Source organism: Camelus bactrianus, chromosome 18, assembly GCF_048773025.1.
Source record: "Camelus bactrianus isolate YW-2024 breed Bactrian camel chromosome 18, ASM4877302v1, whole genome shotgun sequence".
Classification (NCBI taxonomy): domain Eukaryota; kingdom Metazoa; phylum Chordata; class Mammalia; order Artiodactyla; family Camelidae; genus Camelus; species Camelus bactrianus.
Genome location: NC_133556.1, coordinates 3,052,286 through 3,073,086, shown reverse-complemented (window position 1 = coordinate 3,073,086; position 20,801 = coordinate 3,052,286). Strand labels below are relative to the sequence as shown.

The following is a 20,801-nucleotide window of genomic DNA, read 5'->3' as shown; positions in this document are numbered from 1 at the left end:
AAGGGGGCTCTGGGGCACTGAGAAGCTCACTCATATAACCTCAAGAAATGCAGAGTGTTTTTTTAAGAACAGACTTGGAAATCAGGAAAGCCAGACTCTTAGCCGGAGGGCCAGCTCTGCAGAAGCCCCCCACGAGCTGCTCAGCCAGGAAGGCCTTGTGAGGAAGAAAAAGACCACACAATGCTTGTTCCCCTCCCCTCATGGAAGCTCTGGGGGACTTTTTTTCTTTCTAATCTTTTTTTTTTTTTTTTTTAATGGAGGTACCAGGGATTGAGCCCAGGACCTTGTGCACGCTAACAAGCATGTGCTGTAGCACTGAGCTGCACCCTCCCCACCTCTTTCTAACTTTTACTGTGAAAACCCGGCAGGGCTTCTGGTGGTAAAGCTCATGCAAGTGTCCGGACTCCTCAGACGGGGCCCCCAGGGACTTCTGGCTTCCCACCGTGGGTCTCTGGGTCCCCTGTGTTTCCCGTCCTCAGGCCTCTGCTTGGGTGAGGAGTGACTCTGCATTGGCCCGTCTGTCCCTCCAACGCAGGGCAGCGGCTTGCCCAGTGACTCCGCTGCTCTGGCAGGATCTCAGCAGAGTTTTGATTCTTCAATTTGTTCAGCTTTTTCCTTGCGTGGTTAGGAGCAATGATGGCTGAGCGCCCTGCAGGCGGCACTGTAAACGGGAGTAATCGCAAGTGGTCACTCACCAGCTTTAGTCCTGCTTCTGCGCAAAGGGGTGTGTGTGTGTGTGTGTGTGTGTGTGTGTGTGTGTGTCTACTCTTTCCATCCTGGAGAGATGTCTAATGAGCCCCGAAAGTCACCTTTGTACCTGGAGAACAGGGTCATGCCAGGTTTTTAAATCAGTTGCTTGGAGTCAGGCCCTCCGAGTGCCCAGTCCATGGTATCATCATGGTGCAGGGGTCCCCACCACAGACAAAACTCACCCCTGATGGATGAGCTACCTAGGGGATGTGGCTACACATAAGTGATGGCCATTCTAAGTCTTCGAGATCCAGGAGAACACATGCAAAAACGCCCAAGGGATAACTTACAGCCCGTGTGTTTCCCATAAGGTAGCCAGTGACCACTAGTCACTCCTGAGCGCTGGAAACGGGGCTCAGCCAGACTGAGATGTGCTGTGCGTGTAAAACACACCACACACTAGATCTCAGAGACCTAACTAAACAGAAAAGGGGAGGGGTAAAATGTTGCTAATAGTATTTTATATACATTTATATGGGTTAGAGTTTGAAATGGTAATATTTTGGATATGTTGGGTTAAATGAAATGTATTACCCCAATTCATTTCACCTATTTCTTTTTTTACCATTTGAATGCCATTACTAGAAAAATGTGACCTCTGTGTCTCACATTTGTAGCTGGCATTATATTTGTTGGCCAGGCTGTTAGAGACCAATGGAACCTTTTTTGTCCCAGCGGGTGTTTCCGTCTTAACGACGATGCTCTGAATCTGTGTTGTAGCCGAGCGTAGGCTCATCACTTTCAATCTGCTGCCTTTGTATCGTGTGTCTTCCTTCCTCTTTTGGTTATCAGATCACTCTGGGTGAGTCCAAGGGGCGGGCCAGCCGAAGGAGACGGAGGGGTAGGAAAGAGCACGCCGACACTGCTCTCCCAGGAGGCCCCCACTGGGATTAACCAGCTCCAAGCCTTCCATCTTGCATCATTCCCTATGAGGCTGGAATACCCAGGAGAAAGCTGGAAAATGTAGCAGAGGTTCTGTGCCCGGACCTGGGCCACAGGTGGGCAGGTGCCAAGAGGGGCAGAGCCTGGAAGACAGCAGGCAGCCCCGACCCCAGCTGCAGGGCAAGCCCGTCCAGGCAGCCAACTCGGGTTACTGTTAGCAGAGGGGGCGGGGGTGCTGAGCAGGCAAACAATAGACGTCCACCTCCTCATTCCAACTGGATTTCGTCAGGGACCCGTGGAGAACTCAGCCAATTCAGCAGTTTTTACAAGACTTTTTAGTTCATCTTTTAAAACGTTTAATTACAGGAACATTGAAAACATCTTCAAAAGAAGACAGAATGATAAAACAAACCTCCCCATGCTCACCACCCAGCTTCAGCAGGGATCCGTGTCTGCTCAGCCTTGCTTCTCCCACAAGTCGCCCAAATCCTTTCCTCATTTTGAAGCAAATCTCACGCACAATATCATTTCCTATAAGTCAGCGTGTGTCTCTAAAAGATGAACTGGTTTTTTTTTTTTTAATCACCACAATACTACCACCCATAAAAGAATCCTAACCAGGCCTTAATATTATACCATTTCTGGCCAGTCTTTAGACTTCCATTTTCTAACTTCACTGAGGGATAATTTACTTCAACTGAGGTGTAATGTACATATCACGGAATTCACACCCTGGAGCATCCAGTCTGATGGACTTCCATAGTGCTGGACAGTTGCTCCATCATCACCCCAGTTCAGTCTCAGAATATTTCCATTACCCAAAAAGTTCCCTCAGGCCCGTCTGCAGTCCTCATTTCGACCTTCAGCCTCAGGGTAACACGGACCTGCTTCTTCTGTACTGTTCGCCCTTTTCTACCAATTTCCCACACACAGAATTGCACAATCTGTGGCTTTTTTTCACAAAGCACAAGGTTTGGGGGTCCATCCATATTGTATCTGCGATCCATCCCATTATCACTGATAATGCTTTATTGTATGGATATAATATGAAATCAGTCCCACAGCTGACAGACACAGTGACTGCTTCCAGCTGGGGTTTTGGATGCTTCTGCTATAAACACTCACGCACTAGTTGTTCCATGTGTTTTCATTTCTCTCAGGAAGATTCCTGAGGGGGAACTGCTGCTTACACACAGAACGTACGTTTAACATTTTAAGAAATTACCAGACTGTCTTCCCAAGTGACTGCAGGATTTGATGATGTTCCGACAACAATGTATGAGGATTCTCTTCATCACTTTTGGTCGATGTTTTCCCTCCATCTCCTTTTCCCCCCTTTCAGTTTATTTTTAAAAACTAGGTCATTTGTTCATAAAAGTTGCCCAGAATCTGTTTCCCACTTTTGCTGATTGCATCCCACAGAGCCCACGTTGATCTGAGCTAAGAAAAATTTAAAGAGAGAGAGAGAGAGAGAGAGAGAGAGAGAGAAGGCATTTCTAGTAGCTTACTCAGGTACATACATACAATAAAAGTAGAGGGGGAGGGTGCAGCTCAGTGGGAGAGCGTGTGCTGAGCATGCACGAGGTCCTGGGTTCAATCCCCAGTACCTCCATTAAAAAAAAAAAAAAGGATATTAATAAGTGGTGAAACGGGAAAACAGGGAAATAGTGACAGAATATACAAGATTAAATCACAAATAGTCAGTGCACAAAATGCAAACCTCAGAGTCTAAGGTAGTAGGTAGAGCTAAATCCTGGTTTTAATTCTGAGCTTCCTAACAGCCCAAGCAAAGAAGGAAACAGTTTCACTTACAAGAGTCACTATCCATAAGATAAAACCAAACTGATTTGCTTCAAGGAAGCAGGCTTTTCCTGCCAGAGACCAAACAGAAATATCAGCCATCATTCCCTCTTCCCTGTTAGGGACGTGGCAGGGATTCGTGGGGCAGCATTCCTACTGGTGACCTGGCCAGGGCACAGCCATGTTCATCTGGGGACAGTCAGTGATAAAAATGGCAGCAGGCTTCTTTGGCATCTGATGAGATAACACCAAAAGTCAGACTTCCAAGCCCAGGTCAAAGAAGGCAACTTTCAACTGTAACATTAAGGCACTCGTGGAAGCCTCAGTTCACCCAAGCCCCAGCAAGAGTAGCTGGGAAGAAACAGAAACATTGTTATAACAGGAAGATAACCCCCAGCAAAGCACTTACAACGTCAGCTGCCCTTTCCGATCGGCAGCAAACCTCCCGGCCAAACACAAGAACAGGCAAACCGACCAAAAACAAACAGAAACCCACTGTCCATTCATTCTTTTTTTCATTCTAAGAATCAGCACAAGCTTCACCCCTAGAAGTGAAAACGTGCGTCCACACGAAAGCCCGCACGCGAATGTTCACAACAGCCAAGAAAGTGGGAACGGCCCAAAACTTCAACCGATGAACGGGCACACAAAACACAGCCGCATGTTACTCCATTGTAAAAGGGAAGGACTGACACAGGCACCAGCGTGGGTGGACCTTGACAACACGCGGCTCCGTGAAAGCAGCCAGTCACGAAGGACCACGTACTGTGCGATTCCATTCACACGCAGTGTCCAGAACAGGCAGACCCTGCAAAGCAGATGAGCGCCTGCTCAGGGCTGGGCGGGATGGGGCATGGGGTGCAGGGTGACGACGGAAGGGTCTGGGGTTTCTTTTTCGGGTGACAAAAATGTCCTAACATTAACTGCAGTGATGAACGCGCCATTCTGTAAATATACTAAAAGTCATTGAATTGAATGCTTTAAATGGGTGATTTACATGGTATGTGAGTGATAACTCAGAGTGGTTAAAAATTACCTAAAATTTCACAGAAATTCAGTGAAGTAGTAAGTTAAATCAACTTATTTTCATCATCTCTCCAGGTAAAGCTCGAATCATGCCTTTTCCACAGTATCTGCAAAATTTCACAAAATTCAAAAATTCTGACTTTTTAGGTGGACTCATGGTCAGTGGCCTCTTAAGGCAGATTATCAGCCCCCTCCTATATGTCCATCCTCTTAGCCTCAAGTGACAAATGGCTAAGTGTTTGAGAAGCATAGGAACATGACCAGCAGAGGAGGAAGTGGTACCTCCCTGAGGAGGGAGGCTCCCCACGCCAGCTTCCCACGCTACGGAGCTGCCTCCTGCCTGAGGCCGTGTTCAGCCGGCTAATCTCAGGGGGCCTGAGAAGAGACGTCCCCAGTAAAGGAGATGTCTGGCCACGACCTTGCTTGTTGCGAACTTGGCTTAGATAAACTCGCGTCCTTTGCATCCTGTTTTTCTCCCGAGTGTCAGCTGCACGTTGCCACACTTCTCCCCCCACCCCACCTCTCTCTCTGCACGCCTCGTGCCTTGGAGGGCTCCACGGCGGGAGAGGGCACTGCATGGGAGCAATTTTACATCCCATCAAGCTTGAGTGCGGAGTTCCCCGCTGACCTGAAGACTCATTCAAAGTCCAGACTTCCCAGCAGGAGTTAAATCATTTCAATCGCCTATCTTTTTGTAGCAAGTTATAAATGTAAAGCATGCAAAGAATGAATCTGAGCCCAAGCTCCCAGAGGGTGGGGACTGTCATTTGTTTGCTGTGGTCCCCCGAGCACCTGTAACAGAGCTTTGTGCATCGTAGGTGCTCAGAAACTGTTAGCTGGAGGAACGCACGAGTGTGAATTTATAGCCATTATCTGGGATGGAGGAAACATCTTTAAAAAAAGAAATCACAGCAATTCGAGTGCAGACATGGTGCGACATTCAGGGTCAGTCAGCGCCGGCGCACTCCCTCCGTCCCACGGCTGCTCAGAGGTCTCCTGCCCGGCCCAGGAGTCCCGCAGGGGCGCTCAGGCTGCAGCCCACACAGCTCTTTGCTGACATGGCCATGGTCCCGGGCCAAGAAGGTCGAGAATCACCTTGCGGCCCAGCTCAGGCACAGGAATCTCTGGAAGGCCCAGTTTGCGGGGTCCAGCCTCCCACCTGTGCCCCATTCCCTTCTTGGGGCTCTCCAAGACAGCAAGACTTGGGTCCCCATGGCTCACAGCACCCCGCTACCCGGCACCTTCCTCGATCTCGTTTGGGACCTCTGTTCTGTTCTGGGGCTGGGAGCCACTGCGTCTGGAGACTTCTCTTTTTCCGCCCCCTTCTCAGAGGCCTGAGTATAACGCCCAAGTGAAAACATATACTTGAGGTCTGCAATCCACACTCCCCACACATGACAACACTTTCAAAGATAAATACAGAGAGGATGAAAACACCCACTTACACATCAGGAAACATCCTGCCACGCACATTTTGAGGCATGTATTTTCATGTCTTATCATTTTCAAAGTTTATTTTAATCTGATTTGCTCACAGATGCTAAAACAGACGGGGTACCATCGTGCCCCCTTTACAGCCTGAGGCCGAGGTTCCAGTAGGTTTGGTGAGTGCCCCAATCTCCCGGCTCTCAGCTTGCAGAGCAGGGCCTGCAGCCCAGGGCTCTCTTCCAGCAAGCCCAGGGTCTTTCCCCTCCTCGAGAGGTCATTAGAGAGACCGCTGCTGTCCTGGTTCTATGGCCAAAGTGGCTACGCAGACTCGGAGCATCCTCTGAGCTCACAGAAGTGAAACATTAACGCGACCTGTCCCAGAAGCAGACCCCAGCCCCTAGACTCCAGCTCTGCCTTTTACATCACAATTGACTTCAGTTGACATTTATTGAGCACCCACTGTGTGCCAGGCAGTGTGCCGGGAGCCTGGTGTATGTTATTTAATTCTCCAAGTGGCCCTGTGACAGGCGTTATTACCAGCCCCACTGGACGGGCTGAAAAGTGAAACAGACCTGCAGCCTGAGGGCACGAGGCTTGTGGGAAAGGCCAAGCTGAGGTTCACTCTCAGGCCAGTCTGATGCAAAAGCCCCCTCCAGCTTTTTGTACCCCCTGCTCTTTGCAAACTGATGGAAATGATTCGCTGAAGGGGAGATTACTAAAATACACAAGCAAAAAGCTTTCCCTCTGTACTGCCCACAAAATGCTCTGGAACCCACGCGGGTGACACTGCGCCTCTGCCCTCAGGCTAAGAGAGCTGACGGCCTGCAGGCGTCATGGGTGCCTGGGCAGGTGCTGGGCTCAGAGCCCCTTAGGGTCCACATGCAGCTCTGACACTTAGTAACTTCAGGACCTTGGACAGGGTACTTAGTCTCCGCATGCCTCAGTTTCCCCACCTCACATGACCCTCCAGATGCCTGCAGGAGGGCCACATGTGTCGAGGGCCTGGTGGGGAAGCAAGATCTCCCCATGTGTGCTAAGTATGAGGCCGAACCAAATACAACCGCCATTCAGAAATGGCCAGGTGTCCTTCATGTCACATGGTTCAACCTAACCTTAAAATCGAAACTGAAGTTTAAGCCAACAGGCCCGAGAGTAGGAGTTTAAGTAGAAATCTGCAGAGCTCCAAACAGGGAAGACGATGGAATTAAGGACAACAGGGGGTGGGTGGGGCGGGGCCCAAAACTGGGCTTCGGTGAACAACGCGCCATACGTAGGAACTGCTTGTTTCTGCTCTAAATGTATAGGAACCTAGTCCCTGTTTTGAAGGAGGAGAAAAGGAGGAAGCGAATGTAGCTTCCCACAGCGACGGGGAAACACGTCCCCTAGAGAAGAGAAGGGGATGTGAGGAGCCCCGGACGCCCGCCCAGCTCCCTGCCGAGCTCGAGAAGCGCACGGAACACGCGCGGCGCTGGGGGCGGAAGGCGCGGGCCGCGGCCCGTCTTGCGCGCGCCTGGCCGACTCGCGGCCTTCGGCGGGGCGGGCGCCGCACGGCCGGCCGGACGCGCGGGGTCTGCGGCCCTCGGCCGCCCGGCTCCTCGCGGTCCGCCGTCCCTGCACGGCTCAACCTGTTCACGTTTCAAGGGAGAAAACAAGTCGGCTAAGAGAGTCTTTAAGTTACTTGAAAGATTAAATCTTTAAGACATGATTTTGCCTCCCCCCGTTTATTGCTTTTTGCCATAAAGAATAAGCAGCAAGCCCTTGAGGTTAAAGTGAGTCGGGGAGAGGGCCATCGCTCAGAGGCAGAGCGTGTGCTTGGCATGCACAACGTCCTGGGTTCTACCCCAGCACGTCCATAAAATAAAGTGAAGTAAAAAAAATTAAAGTAAAAAGTGGGTCACAGTGTTGACTTTCTAGCTTTGAAATCCTCCCTAGCAAGTGTTTTCCTGCCAAGACAAGAGCAGTAAGTGCGGGTACCAAGGGTATTTAAAATAACCCAAGCATACAGTACTAACCAATGCCTGAGAAAACCACCAACTAAATATAAGATTTTTTAAAAAAGAAGAACAAATACAGGGCCCAAGATTTCCTAACCTCTCTCAAACCAAGAACTGAAAACTGATTTCCACTCAGATAAAGCCCTAGTTGCCTGTGAACACAGAAAGGAGAATAGGACGTAGGTGACACTGCCTTGCATCACGCGGTGGGAAGGTTTACCGCCCAACCCTTCCAACCCTTTCAGCTACAGGATGTAAGTAGCCACTGGAGATCTGAAGCACTGAAGGACGGGGCGGGCGTGCTTGTCCTTTTGGGGCTGCCAGAAATGAACCACTGTTTGAGTAAGAACAGGCAGGGTGTCCTGAGCGAGGCCGCTGCCAGAGGACCTGGCTTCTGGTCACAGCCCTGATCTCAGGCGATGCTCCAGGACGGCGGCGGCTGCGGTCTGGAGTTAAGGGGCAGGGCCACTAGCAGCCCCCTCGCCCTAAGTCTGTTCTGCTCTTCCTCCTCATCGGCACAACTCCCACTTTTCCCGGGACGGCAGCGAGCCCAGCTGAACAATGCCGTTTCCCACCCTTCCGTGAAGCCAAGCGTGGCCCGTGAGACACAACCAGGGTTAATGTGTTTACAGAAGTCACAGGGCTTAAGATGACCCACTCATCACTTAGACTTTCTCAATTCCAGCCCTGACAGCCCTGCAGCCTGGGAGGCTCCTCAGCCAGGGGCAAACAGGGGTGGCTGGAAGAAGGTTCTTTGAAAGGGGCAGACGCAGCTGGCAAGTGCCAGTCCCCGTCTACCGGTGTTGTGAGCTCCATACTAGAGGGGACAATGGAGCAACAAACACGAAGACAAGGGCCACCAAGGTATCTCAATAGAAAAGAACTTGACAGGAAGGCCTACCAAGTAAAACGCCGTTAGCTAGGCAACTCAAAGTGTAAACAGTGAACTCTCCCTTGGAGGTAGTGACTAAATGAAGTGGATAATTTGGTGGTGGTGGGCGCAGGAGGGGCAGGGAAGCAAAGAGATTAGAATTATGGAAATTCAGGAACTTCATGGAGCTGAAACTCCAGCTCATGAGTTTGGGCTGGCTGTGCTGCTGGTGGTTCTGAGGGGTCCCACTGAGTGGTTTTTGTAAGCACTAGGAAAAGAGCAGACACGAAGCTGCTGCTAACCCAAAGGAACGGAAGACTCAGGGCTAGAGAAGCTTTGCCAGAATGGAGCTTACAGGAATAAGAAACAGGAGGAGACCCAAAAGGGGAGAGACCCTTCCTTCCTTCCTCTTCAAGCCTTGCGGGCTTAGTCTAGCGCCACCTATTGGAAGGGCCTGCGAGGGAGCCACTGTGCTGAACAGAAGCGTGGTGTGCAGGTCCCAGTCGCAATGCCACAAAGAAAAGCATAGGATGGGTCTGGGGCCGAAAAGCCATAACTTAGTAACTAGCACACTTTGCACAGTCACATCACTTTCCCTTTCCCCTGGAGGAAACCAGGACCCAACTTTCATGTTGTTTTCTTGCTTTTATCCCAGATGCAGGCAGCCCTGAATAGCATGCTTTGACTTCACCTGTTCCTAAACATTTTATGATTGGAATTATACTGCATCTGGTCTACCGAGTCTGGCGTCTTACATTCAAATTGTCTGGAGAGGCACCCGTATCTTGCTGGCGGTGGTAGTCTGTTCATTCCCAGCACTTTGCAGTATCCCACTGGACGAACAGGCCACACTTTCTCCATTTGACTGTCGATGGGTGATTTTAGCAACGACTCTAACAACAGTTTCCGCACGCGTATCCTGGAGCACACAAGCGCGTGTTTCTGCAGGTGGTTCTCAAAGTGTGGTCCCCAGGTCAGCAGTGCAGCAGCATCACCTGGGAGGGAACCAGTTAGGCATGCAGACTCCTGGGTCCCACCCAAGACCAACTGACTCAAATTCTGGCAGTGGGGGCCCTCCGGGAGATTCTGATGTCTGCTCGAGTTTGTTCTGTTCTAGGTTCTACATCCAGAAGTAGATGCGTGAGTCACAGCAAAGGTCACATTTTCTAAATAATGTCAAATTATTTTCCAAAGTCACCGTGCCAGTCTACACGCCCACCTGCAGTGTGCTGGAGTTCCCACTGCTCCACGACTTTGCCCTCGCTTGGCTTGGTCAGACTCACAGCTTTTGCCAGTCTGGAAGGCAAGGGGGTATCTCATAGTTTTAACAGGTACTGGCATCATTTCCAATGAGGCTGAACACCTTTCTCAAATGCTTCTTGGCCCTCGGGTTGTCCCTTGTGGGAAGTGCCTGTCCCAGTCTTTTACCTCTTTTGTTCCCCCACTGGATTGTCTGCTTTTTTCTCATCAGCTTGAAGTTCTTTAAAAATTTGGAAAACCAGTCTTTCTTGGTTATATTTGTTGCAGGTTATCGTCCACCACTCTGAGAACCGCCTTCTTGCTTCCATTTTCTCTCTTGTTGTACTTTGATGAACAACGTCTTGATTTTAATTTAGTCAAATTTATCACTATTTTCATTTAAGATGAATGTTTTTAATGACTTAATGAATCATCCCCTGCCCCAAAGACATGAAGACAGCTTCCTAGAACATCTTTTTAAAACTTTGTGGCTTTGCCTTTCCCGTTTCTTTAATGCACCTGGGATTGACTTTTGCATATAGTGTGAGGTAGGGGTTCCATTTCTTTCTTTCTTTCTTCCCGTGTGAATACTCCATTCTCTTAGCAACACTGGAAACTATGTCTTTCCCCCACAGCACTGCGGTGCCACTGCTGTCATCAGTGAGGTGTTGGGGTGCACATGGACCTGCGCCCGCCCTCTCTGCTGTTTCACTGGCGTGGCCGTGCACACCGGAATCAACGCCGTGCTGCATGGGGTGCCCTACTGCCTCCTCCTGCCACTCCCGGCAGAAGGGGCCTCCTTCTCACAGGAGCTGGATGCCCTCAAGCCGAGCTGTTCTCTTGGCCCAGTTTCATTACGGTCAAGATGAGGTCACAGGACTGTCTGTAGTTTTGCTTTCTCATGTGTTTCCTGGGTGTTTCATGCCCTCTCTCCACACATCATCCCTGCCTGCTGACATCCTCCCTTCCTCTGAGGACCCCCACAAGGCTGACAATGCTGACCACCTGCGGCCAGAAGCAATGTCTTCCTGCTCAGACACCCTTGTAGGAAGGGTGACTGAGCTTGCTGGGGCCGCCGTAACCAAGTATCACAAACGGAGTGGCTTAAACCACAGAAACATACTGTCCTGCCACTCTGGGGGCCAGAAATCTGAGATCAAGGTGTCTGCGGGGCCATGCGCCCTCTGAGGGCCCTGGGGAAGGATCTGTACCAGGCCTCCCTCCAGCGCCCCCTTTAATAAGCACACCGGTCTTACTGGATTTGCCCCCACCCTGGTGTGGTTTCATTTCAACTAATCACATCAACAACAGTCCTACTTCCAAAGGCCCCATTTGAGCCACTAGGGGCAGGGATTCAACACAGAATTCCGCAGGGACACAACTCCACTCACAACAATAACCATATAACTGATTGTCTGAAACTCGAGTTTTCAATTCTGAGAGTAAACTGGGGCACTCACGACAGCCATACCAGGACCACAGGTAAAAACTGTGAGGGCTCTGGGCTGCCCTGCAAAGGGTGAGGCCAGGGGACCCTATCGTGCAAACACTCAGCATCAGCACCGGCTCCCTTAGACGCCTTTGTCTGCAAAGAACAGAAAACCCAACTCAACACGGCTCCAGCTTGGGGGGGATTTAGGAGCTTACACAGAACTCAGGAGAAAGGGCAGTCCTCGGACGATGGATTCGGGGACTCAGTGATGCCATCAAGGACTCAGTTCCTGTCCTCTTGTGGCTCCCTGTCCTTGATCTGTCAAATCCCATGAGTTCCAGGTGGCTGCAGGGGCCTTAGGGCCCCCTCCCCATCTTCCCAAACCAGGTGCTGGAGACCACTTTTGCTTCATGCATCTCCTTTTTAGGAACAAAGACACTTTTCTCAGGACCTCCCCACTCCAGCCCACTTCCTCTCACGTCTCCTTGGCCAAAATTACACCATGTGCTTAAGTCCCAAGCACTTCCCAGCAAAAGGTTTATTAAGACCAACTGCATTTCTTAGCCCAATCATGATTCTGTCTCAGGAGCTGGGTCCCATGTCTCCTGAAGCTGATGGTAAGATGGTGTCGGGAAAAAGAGAGGCGCGGGGGGTGGGGGTGGGGGGCAGCTAGGCAGGCACTAAAATGCGTCTGCTGCGAGAGGCCCAGGAAGGGCGCTCTGGAGACCAGCAGCACACCGGGCACAGGCAGAGGAGGCGTTCACGGCCGGTGCGGGGGCGGGGACTGGGAACCACGGGTCCTGAAGGTGCCGTTCCCTCTAGCACATTCATTAAATGTGACGTCTGGGGACGCTGGCAGCAGTCCCCACGTCTCACGAGGAGGCGGTGTGACCACTGAGAAGGGCAAAGAGGCTCGTGGCTCTCTCTGGTCCGAGATCGCTTCGCACCGCTCTGCTCTGCCGCGCAGCACCGCTGAAGAGGCCCAACGACGAAAGGCACTCACTACCAACGACTGTTACCAGGCAACGAGCTGGCTAAGCAGGAATTAAGTAAGAGAGTGATCTTCAATGGACAACAGCAGCCAATCGTCAGAAAAAGGCAGCACACAGGAGAGGAAGAATATTAGAAGGTTATCCCGGTTTCTGGTAAATTTCGTTGGAAAAAAGCCCTACACACCACGGTGCAACATACATTCATCGCAGAGAATTAGGAAAATGTGCATCAGAAGGAAGCTAATCAGGAGGAGGGTCCAGCTCAGTGGCAGAGCGCACGCTTAGCACGCGTGAGGTCCTGGGTTCGACCCCCAGAACCGCCATTGAAGTAATAATAGTAGACAATAAACCTAGTTACCTCCCCCCTCCCCCCATAAAAAAAACAAACAAAAAAATAAGGAGATACCATTTTAAAAACTACGGGGTAGGAGGAGTATCTCTTTGTTGGTGGGACCTTGTGTTCAATTCGTGCTGCAAACCATAGAGCAAAACACAAAACCTTCCGATTATTAATGGCTTTTTTTTTTTTTTTTTTTTAACAATCAGCCATCGAGGGCCTGAGCACTTCCTGGCGTAACCCTGAGCGGATCGGCCGTACCCTCAATGTCCTACCTTCCCTGGTGTGACGAACCCTCAGGAAGCCCTGCAGCACCATTATCATCACCTCCCCCTATTAGAGAGTCGTTTTAAAAAAGTATCTTTTTTATTGAAGGATAGTCAGCTTACAACGTGTCATTTTCTGGTGTACAGCACAAGGCTTCAGTCATATGTGAACATACATATGTTCATTTTCGTGCGTTTCCACCATAAGCTGCTCCAAGATATTGAATACAGTTCCCTGTGCTGTACAGTATAAACTTGTTTATCTAGTTTATATACACCAGTCAGTATCCGCAAATCTCCAACTCCCAATTTATCCCTTCCTCTTCAATTAGAGGGTCATTTTCTTTAATTAAAAAAAAAATCTCACAATAGCGATGCTCCCAGAGCACTTTTTTACCACAGTCACAATGTGCCCCCCCACTAGGTGATTACAGCTCACGCCAGCCTAGACCACCCACACACCCATGACGATGAATTCTAGTCGTTTAGCTCAGTTAACCTCTAAGGAAGGAGCAGCTGCTGCTGATCGCAAACCAACGCATCCTTTGTTTCTCAGGTTTCTTCGCGAGAAGGGCGTCTACTCTCTTGAGTTGAGGCACTGCCTCGATCGCGTGCCGTGGGGCTGTGTCGTGTCCCCTGTGCGGCACCTGGGAAACCATCCCTGCCACCGTGCTCTCTTCTGTCACTCAAGGGGCCAAGTTCAGGGCAACGAGCATGGGCTCTGGAGCAAGACAGACCTGGGCTTAAACCCCAGGTCTACGCGAAGTGGCCTGTCCTCGGACCGGACTGGGCTTGCCGCGGGTCCCCGGGAGCCTCGGTGTTCTCACCTGTCAGGTGGGAAAACGACCCCCGCTGGGCAGAACCCAGGACTCAGCAGGGGCTCAGCGAAGGACAAGGACTGCCTACGGGAAGCCTCTGTGCTTAGCACCCAAGGCCTCTCTCCAGGTGAGACTAGACCGCAGAGGGAAGATGCCTGCTGGGCAGGCCCAGGTCTGTACTCTGAGTCACGCCTCTGCCTGGCCAGGCCACGGATGAAGCTTTTTCAGTGAACTGCTGTCTCTTTCTTCATCCAATTTTCCAAGCGAATGCTCTGTGCTGGCTTGGATGGACTTCTGTCCGCAAATCTAAGTGGATGAAATGCCAGTGCTCTTTGAGCCAACATTTTCCCCTTTCCTTTAAAATTAAATTTTAATGAAAACAAACGTGTTTGCACTCAGAGGCGTAAACACCTAGGACTGTTACTCCTGCCTGATAAGGAGCCACGGCATCTGGATAAAAAGGCCATTTCTCTGCAGCAGGAAAAGCCAGACATGGGCCCAGAGATAAGACACCTGGTCCCCGGGGAGACAGGACTTGCTGGGGAAAATGCCCGCCTGGTGTTCTGGCCTGTGCCTCCTGTTTAACAAGAGCAAGCAGACTTCCTACGGATAGACGGATGGTAACGCTGCATTGGTTACTGGTTAATGCAGAGCAGCAACGCCGGAAAGAGCAGACAAAGGAGCTGGGATTTGAGGTTGCACCTCGGAGAAAGAGAGGAGGTGGGAGCTTTGGTTTTATCCTTCCTATCCTCCTAGTATGTGTCTACTTTAAAAAGAAATCATTTAATTGGGTCTTGTCGGTTTCTAAAATAAAACCAGGCAGGGGCTGCGTGCAGGCAGGGGCTGTGTGCAGGCAGGACCCCTTGCTGGCCGCCCTGCCTCTGGTCCAGACCCTGCGCCAGGCAGCTCCCAGCTGTGTGAGTCTGGGAGGCCCAGGGCCTTGTCAGTGCTCCAGCGGCAGGGGGGCTGGGGGACACCCTCTGCTCTGGAAAGCTCTTCCTGCTTAGAAAGAGGTTTGCTTTACTCCTTTTTTGGTCTTGGAAGCACCAAAAGGAGTGGTTAATAGGGAGCCACCTCGAGGTTTCAACAGAGTTGCAGCGTGGGCTCCGGGCTGCCGGGCCTTTGTTTGCAGAAAACGGGCTGGGGGTCCCACGGGGGCAGCTGCCCCCTTTTGCCTTTGCTGGGCCAGCCTCACGGACAGATTTGGCCCCGCAGCCGGGCAGCGCAGGGTGCATCAGGCTCCCCTCTCGGCCGAGCGGGGCTCCTGTGACTGCACAGGAGCGAGGTGGGCTTGGATAGTGAGAGGCAGGTGACGAGGCACAGCTAAACAGGAAGGAGAGCGAGCCAGTCCGCTGGGCCTGGAAACCATGCCCACACAGATCCCACATCGGCTGGATGGTTCCTGGGGCTGCATTTGTCCCCGAGGTTGAATGGGGGGGTAATCAGAAGGTTGTCCTGGGGGTTCCCCTCCTCAGGCCCTAAGCCCCATCCTTTCATGCATCTGACGACTGCTGAGCGCCCCTCAGGGTGGGAGCATCCGTGCAAATTCAAGCCAGGAGCGTGGCAGCCTCCGTGGAGGCCGAGCTGGGCCCCGAGCATATCTGGGGTGCAGCGCAGAGGGGACATGATGACACGGCCAATGGCGATCTCACCAGAGCTCTGAAGTGTTAGACGACACGTTTTCAGAGGTGACAGAGCAACGGTCAGTGAGGGGAGTGCCTTGGTCAGCTCAGCTGCTGTAACAAAGATACCACAGATAGGGTGGCTTAGGCAACAGACGTTTATTTGTCACAGTCTGGAGGCTGGGAAGCCCGAATTCAAGGTGCCGGCTGATCAGACATCTGGCGTGGGCTGGCTTCCCAGTCTGCAGACAGCTGCCTTCCTGCGCTGTCCTCACGTGGCGGGGGTGGGGGCTGCTCCTGTGTTTCTATGTACAAGGGCACCAATCTCATCCGTGAGGGCCCCACCCTCACAGCCTGCTGCTCGCAAAGGCCCCACCTCCTGATACAATCACACGGGGGACACACAGACATGCAGTCCACAGCAGGGAGGAAGGCCGCCTGGCGTGAGACCTGGCCACGTGCCTCATAAGCCATGTGAACTCGTGCAACTGACAGGGCCTCTCTCCACTTCAGTGTCCTTGTCTGCAAAGTGGGCGGTGGTTATGGCTGAACTGCACCCCCTCCAAATTCATCTGTGGATGCCTGAACCACCGGTCCCTTGGAGTGTGACCCTATTTGGAGATGGGGCCTTTACAGAGGTGAGTAAGGTAAAGTGAAGTCACAACACGGTCCCTGATCCCATGCGACAGGTGTCCTTATGAGAAGAGGTGGTCAGGACACAGACACGCACAGAGGGACGACTGTGTGGGGACACGGGGAGAAGATGGCCATCTATCGGCCAAGGAGAGAGGCCTCAGGAAACCAACATTGATCTCAACCCTCCAGACCCCAGGACAGGGAGAAGACAAGTGTTTGTTGTTCCAGCCGCCCTGCCTGAGATATTTACTGTGGCCCCTGAGCTGCAGCAGGTGAGGACACCACCCTCCTCCCAGGGCAAGTTCTGCAGATTAAGTGACAGAAGAGCCACAGAGCAACCGCGGGTCCCACGTAGGGAGCCTCAAAGCGCTTCAGCCGTGAAAACACACCAGCTGCTGTGCCACATGTGCGGCCCCAGCCCAGTGGAGCTGCAGACAGGACCCAACGTCTCCTGTCCCTGTCCCCAACCCCCCTGGTGTACGGACCTGGCTAATGGCTTCACACAGCCGACCAATCAGGATGCAGGTCCAGCCCATCAGGTGTCTGAAAACCCAACTCAAGATGGCCTGAACATGTCTGCCCACACACCCGGGACCTGGATACAGGTGGAATTTCGGTGTGGCTTGACGCAGAGCTCCGGCTGCCTGGGCTGACGATGAGGCCGGCTCTGGCCTCCTCCCGTGGAGGCTGGAAGCCCAGCAGCTGCATCACCCCAGGCCGCCCACGGCTCACCCTCAGCCACAGCATCTGGAGAGAGAGGCCATCTCTTCTCATGGTGGCCTCTCAGAAGACAAGGAACGCTTCTCTCTATAAGCTCCGTGCTTCTCTGAATTGGGTCTTTCCTGAACGGCTCAGGGAATGGCAGACGGGGACTGACTTTGACTCCTGAATCATTCACTGGGGGGGGGGGTCACCCTGTGTGGTGGAGACTCACCCAGGCCCACCCCCCTACCCCTTGACAGCTCTAGAACCAGTGAGGGCCACCTGCCACGGCCCACTGAAAGAGGCCATCCCACCAAATCCTAACACTTCCCCATGAGGCAGGGACCCCTGACCTCTCCGTTTTAAAGGCGAGGAAACAAGCTGGCAGACACAGGCAGGCAGGAAGCACTGGGGCCGAAAGGAAACCCCAGGCGCTGAACCTAGCCCTCAGCCTCGCACCCACTCCGCAGCGCAGCCAGGCCACGGGCGGGATGGCGAGGCGGCCGGAGGCAAGCACAGCGGCCCCAGCGCGCCGCCCCCTGCCCGAGCGCGGCGCCCGGCTGCTCCTGCTCCTTTTGCTGTCTTTGCGTTCCGACCCCCGCAGCCGTCAAAAACTGAGACGCGTAACACGTGTAGAGAAACGGGGCTAGAGCTGCAGAACAAACGAGCACACACCCAGCAGCTTAAAGCAACACACACTCACTGCCTCGGGGTCTGCAGGGCAGGCGTCCGGGCGCGGCTCAGCGGGTCCTCTGCTCAAGGTCCCGCGTGGCCACAGTCCAGGTGTCGGCCTGGTTTCTCCTGGGCTGTTGGTTGCCCTCAGGTCCCAGAGGCCTCTGCAGTCCCGGGCCAAGCGCCCCTCTCCAGGGGCTTTCACAACATGGCTGTTCCCTCCTGCGAGGCCAGCGGAAGAGTCTCTGTCTCCAGCCATCGCGGGATCCTGGGAGTGACAGGTGGGATGTCCATCACCCTTTAAAAGGGAGAGGATGACATCATATCCCTTTCACCAAATTCTGTTGGTTAGAAGCACATCACAGGCCCCGCCCACACTCAAGGGAGATGATGATACAGGGGTTCTCTGCCTCATTGGGGGGTCACCTTTGAGTGTGTCTGTCTAAGTGTAATCCAGGTTTAGAAAGGGAACACTGTCTACCCTCCCAGAAGCCTGGCTTCCCCACCCCCAGGTCCACTCAGAGGTGAGACCAGCATGGAGTTGTGTGCTTGATAACACAGATGTTACCAAAATTTAAATTACATAAACTTACAGTGAAATCAGTTCTATTAAAAACACACTCTCAAAACTCACTACTTCCTAATTACTTTACCATGACCTATGCTTTCGAGGTTATTTACGTCTGTTGTACCCATACGGTGGGAATGCTGTTCCCAACTCTGCATTCAAGACATTTCACATTGCTTCAGATGCCCAAGGTCGGCAGCTTGAAACTGGCCATCAGAGCAATAGTCACACTGGAAAATGAAAATGCTACAATTTGGAGCTTGAAGGCCAAACCTGGCCCTTGCTCAAGCTAAGAATGGCTATTACATTTTTAACGGTTTGTAAAAAATAAAACAAAATGAAGAATATGTGCCAGAGACCATTTGTGTCTGGCAAATATGTATCTGGCCCTTTGTAGAAAACATTTACCAACCTCTAGTGTAGACTTAAGAAAGTAATGGAGTAGGGGTGGGTATAGTTCAGTGTAGAGTGTGTGCTTAGCATGCATGAGGTCCCAGGTTCAATCTCCAGTACTTCCATTAAAAAAAAAAAAAGAGCTAAAACAAAACAAAAAAATTAAAGTGAATGGTGAAGTTAAAAAAAAAAGTAACAGAAAAAATTCGCAATGGCTAAACTTAACATTGTGTCCAATCTTTAACCATTGTATTCTGCCACAAAATATTTGTTCAGTGTTGGAAAATGATCCAGTACAGCGAAGAAGTAGCTTACATCACTGATGAATGAAGATCTGTATCTTTTTGGTTCATTTCTTACTCATTAACGGAACATCAACCAATGTTTATATCACATTATACTTAGTGACAATAAATTTATCGAGAAAACAACTCAGTGGGTTGGGAAGCAACTCAATTTGATAGATTATGATTGAATTTTAGCCAGAGGTTGGCTCTGGATACAAGATTTCAGCAGAAATAATCAACAGCATTCTCAATATCTGAGGACATCTGAGAATCAACTGGGTCCAGGGGCTTTATGAGAAAGGCTGTTATGTGTTTTACCGTTTTCTGCAGGCGGTGCCGCACGAGCTTTACATTAGTAAAATGTGTAATAAGTTCATGTGCTTATACATGCTCTCCTCCCTCAGCCAGCTGTTAAACAGACTATCACTCTGCCTTTAGGTAAGTCCTCCCTGATCCTTTACAATTCGGACACTTTTAGGTTTCCCCTTCCCTAAGTGTGACCCATCTACCTCAGGGCCTGCGGCACTGTCTGGCACATAGTAGGTATTTAAAAAATACTGACGTGGATAAACTTCTGAGAAACACTAATTTCACAAGCAATCCGTGGTGGCAATGCAACTGTGAGCTTTTAGAATGAAATGGCAGAAAAAGGGTCTGTCGGCTTTTTAATCTCTGTAAGCCCCCCCTCAAATCCTTTCAGACTTAACGGAATAAAGTCAAAGGACCACTCCCCCCCCCCCGCAAATTTAAAAAAAAAAAAAGCGACAACCGTAATAACTACCATAGACTCAGTGCTTCGCATGGGCCCAACAGTGTTTTAGAGCAGGTGATATAATAAGAAACCGGAAACCACACTCCCCGAATATTCTAGTAATGCGTTAATTCTCCCTCCGTTCACTGGGGCGCTAAACATGCACTGAGCGTCTAACGCCGCGCCGGCCTTCCGGGAACCCAGTCTCAGGCCCGGGAGGGGGCAGCCGGCTGCAGAACCCCACCCCCGACCGGACCCCGCCGAGTCGCTCAGCGCGCATCAGGGTCCGGGGGCGGGGCTGGCCCCGGAGCCCCCGCCAGCCCGGCCGCGGGCCGCCCCACCCTCCCGGGACCCCGGGCGCGCGGACGCGCCGCCGTCACCGGGACGCAACCGACCCACGCCCGGCTCCCGCGCAGACCGGATGGCGCGTCGTGACGCGTTGTGCGCAGGCGCGACGTGCAGCGCGGCGCGCCTGGCCGCCGCTAGGGGGAGCGGGGGAGCCCCGGCCGGCGCGGTGGGGGAAGGGAGGCCGGGAGCCGGGACCCAACCACGTGCGCACCACGTGGCGCCCCCGGCAGCCCCCGACCGCGGTAGGGCCGCCGGACCGGCCACACCGCGCAGTCTAGCCCACAGAGGCGCAGGGCTGGGTCTCCCCGCCGGAGCCCCCGTTGACCCCTGACCTCCGACCCCCCCACCCTTAAGGTTACCCCCTTGCCGGTAGCCGCGGTGTGTTTATAAACAGAACTCCCGGCGGAGCCGAAAACCCGGATAGCGGATTAACATTTCGAGGAACGGAGCCTTCCGTGTCATGCGCCTTTTGCGCATGCGCCCTTCGGCAAGCCGCGCGGGCCTCCTCCTGCGCTTGCGCAGTGGCGGCAGGGCGGCCGCTGCACCGGGCGGGGTCGTGCGGCCGGGAAGGGTGGCTGCGGCCCTGCCCCCGGCCCTTCCCGGCCCTACCTCCGCCCTTCCGGGCTGTGTGACCCCGGCAGGCCGCCTGGCTGCTCTGAGCCGGGGCCTCTCCTGCATAGTGGGGCCCACATGGGTGGTCGTGCAGGTGAAATACTGACCTTCCCTGGACGGTGCCCTCGGCCCGTAGTGCCCCCTGGGCAGTGTCCAGCTGGCGCTAGAGAGAGCCCTTAAGCCCCGCAGCCCCCGCGCTGCTGAGTGGGGGAGCAGCGCGTGGTACCCACGCGCAGTCGGGTACTATTCAGCCTTGAAAGGCCACAGAGTAAGTGCTGCTCTGTATAGTTTCCCGCAGTATAACATGTGCAGCTTATATGGCACGGGTGGGCCTGAAAGTCACTGCTCGAGTGACATAATCCGGACACTAATGAC

At 52.5% G+C, this 20,801-nt stretch overlaps 1 long non-coding RNA gene across 2 annotated transcripts; it reads right to left on the bottom strand.

The window, feature by feature from the left end:
• Nucleotides 1-1,840: 1,840 nt before the first annotated feature.
• Nucleotides 1,841-19,920, bottom strand: LOC105077580 (uncharacterized). Of its 2 annotated transcripts, none has more exons than XR_006718869.2 (3): nt 19,497-19,920; nt 17,499-17,765; nt 1,841-3,072 (listed from the first exon to the last, which is right to left on the bottom strand). It is a non-coding gene; the product is annotated as an uncharacterized LOC105077580 (long non-coding RNA). The 2 variants fall into 2 exon arrangements; XR_012500230.1 differs by lacking the exon at nt 1,841-3,072 and adding an exon at nt 15,607-15,762.
• Nucleotides 19,921-20,801: the final 881 nt, after the last annotated feature.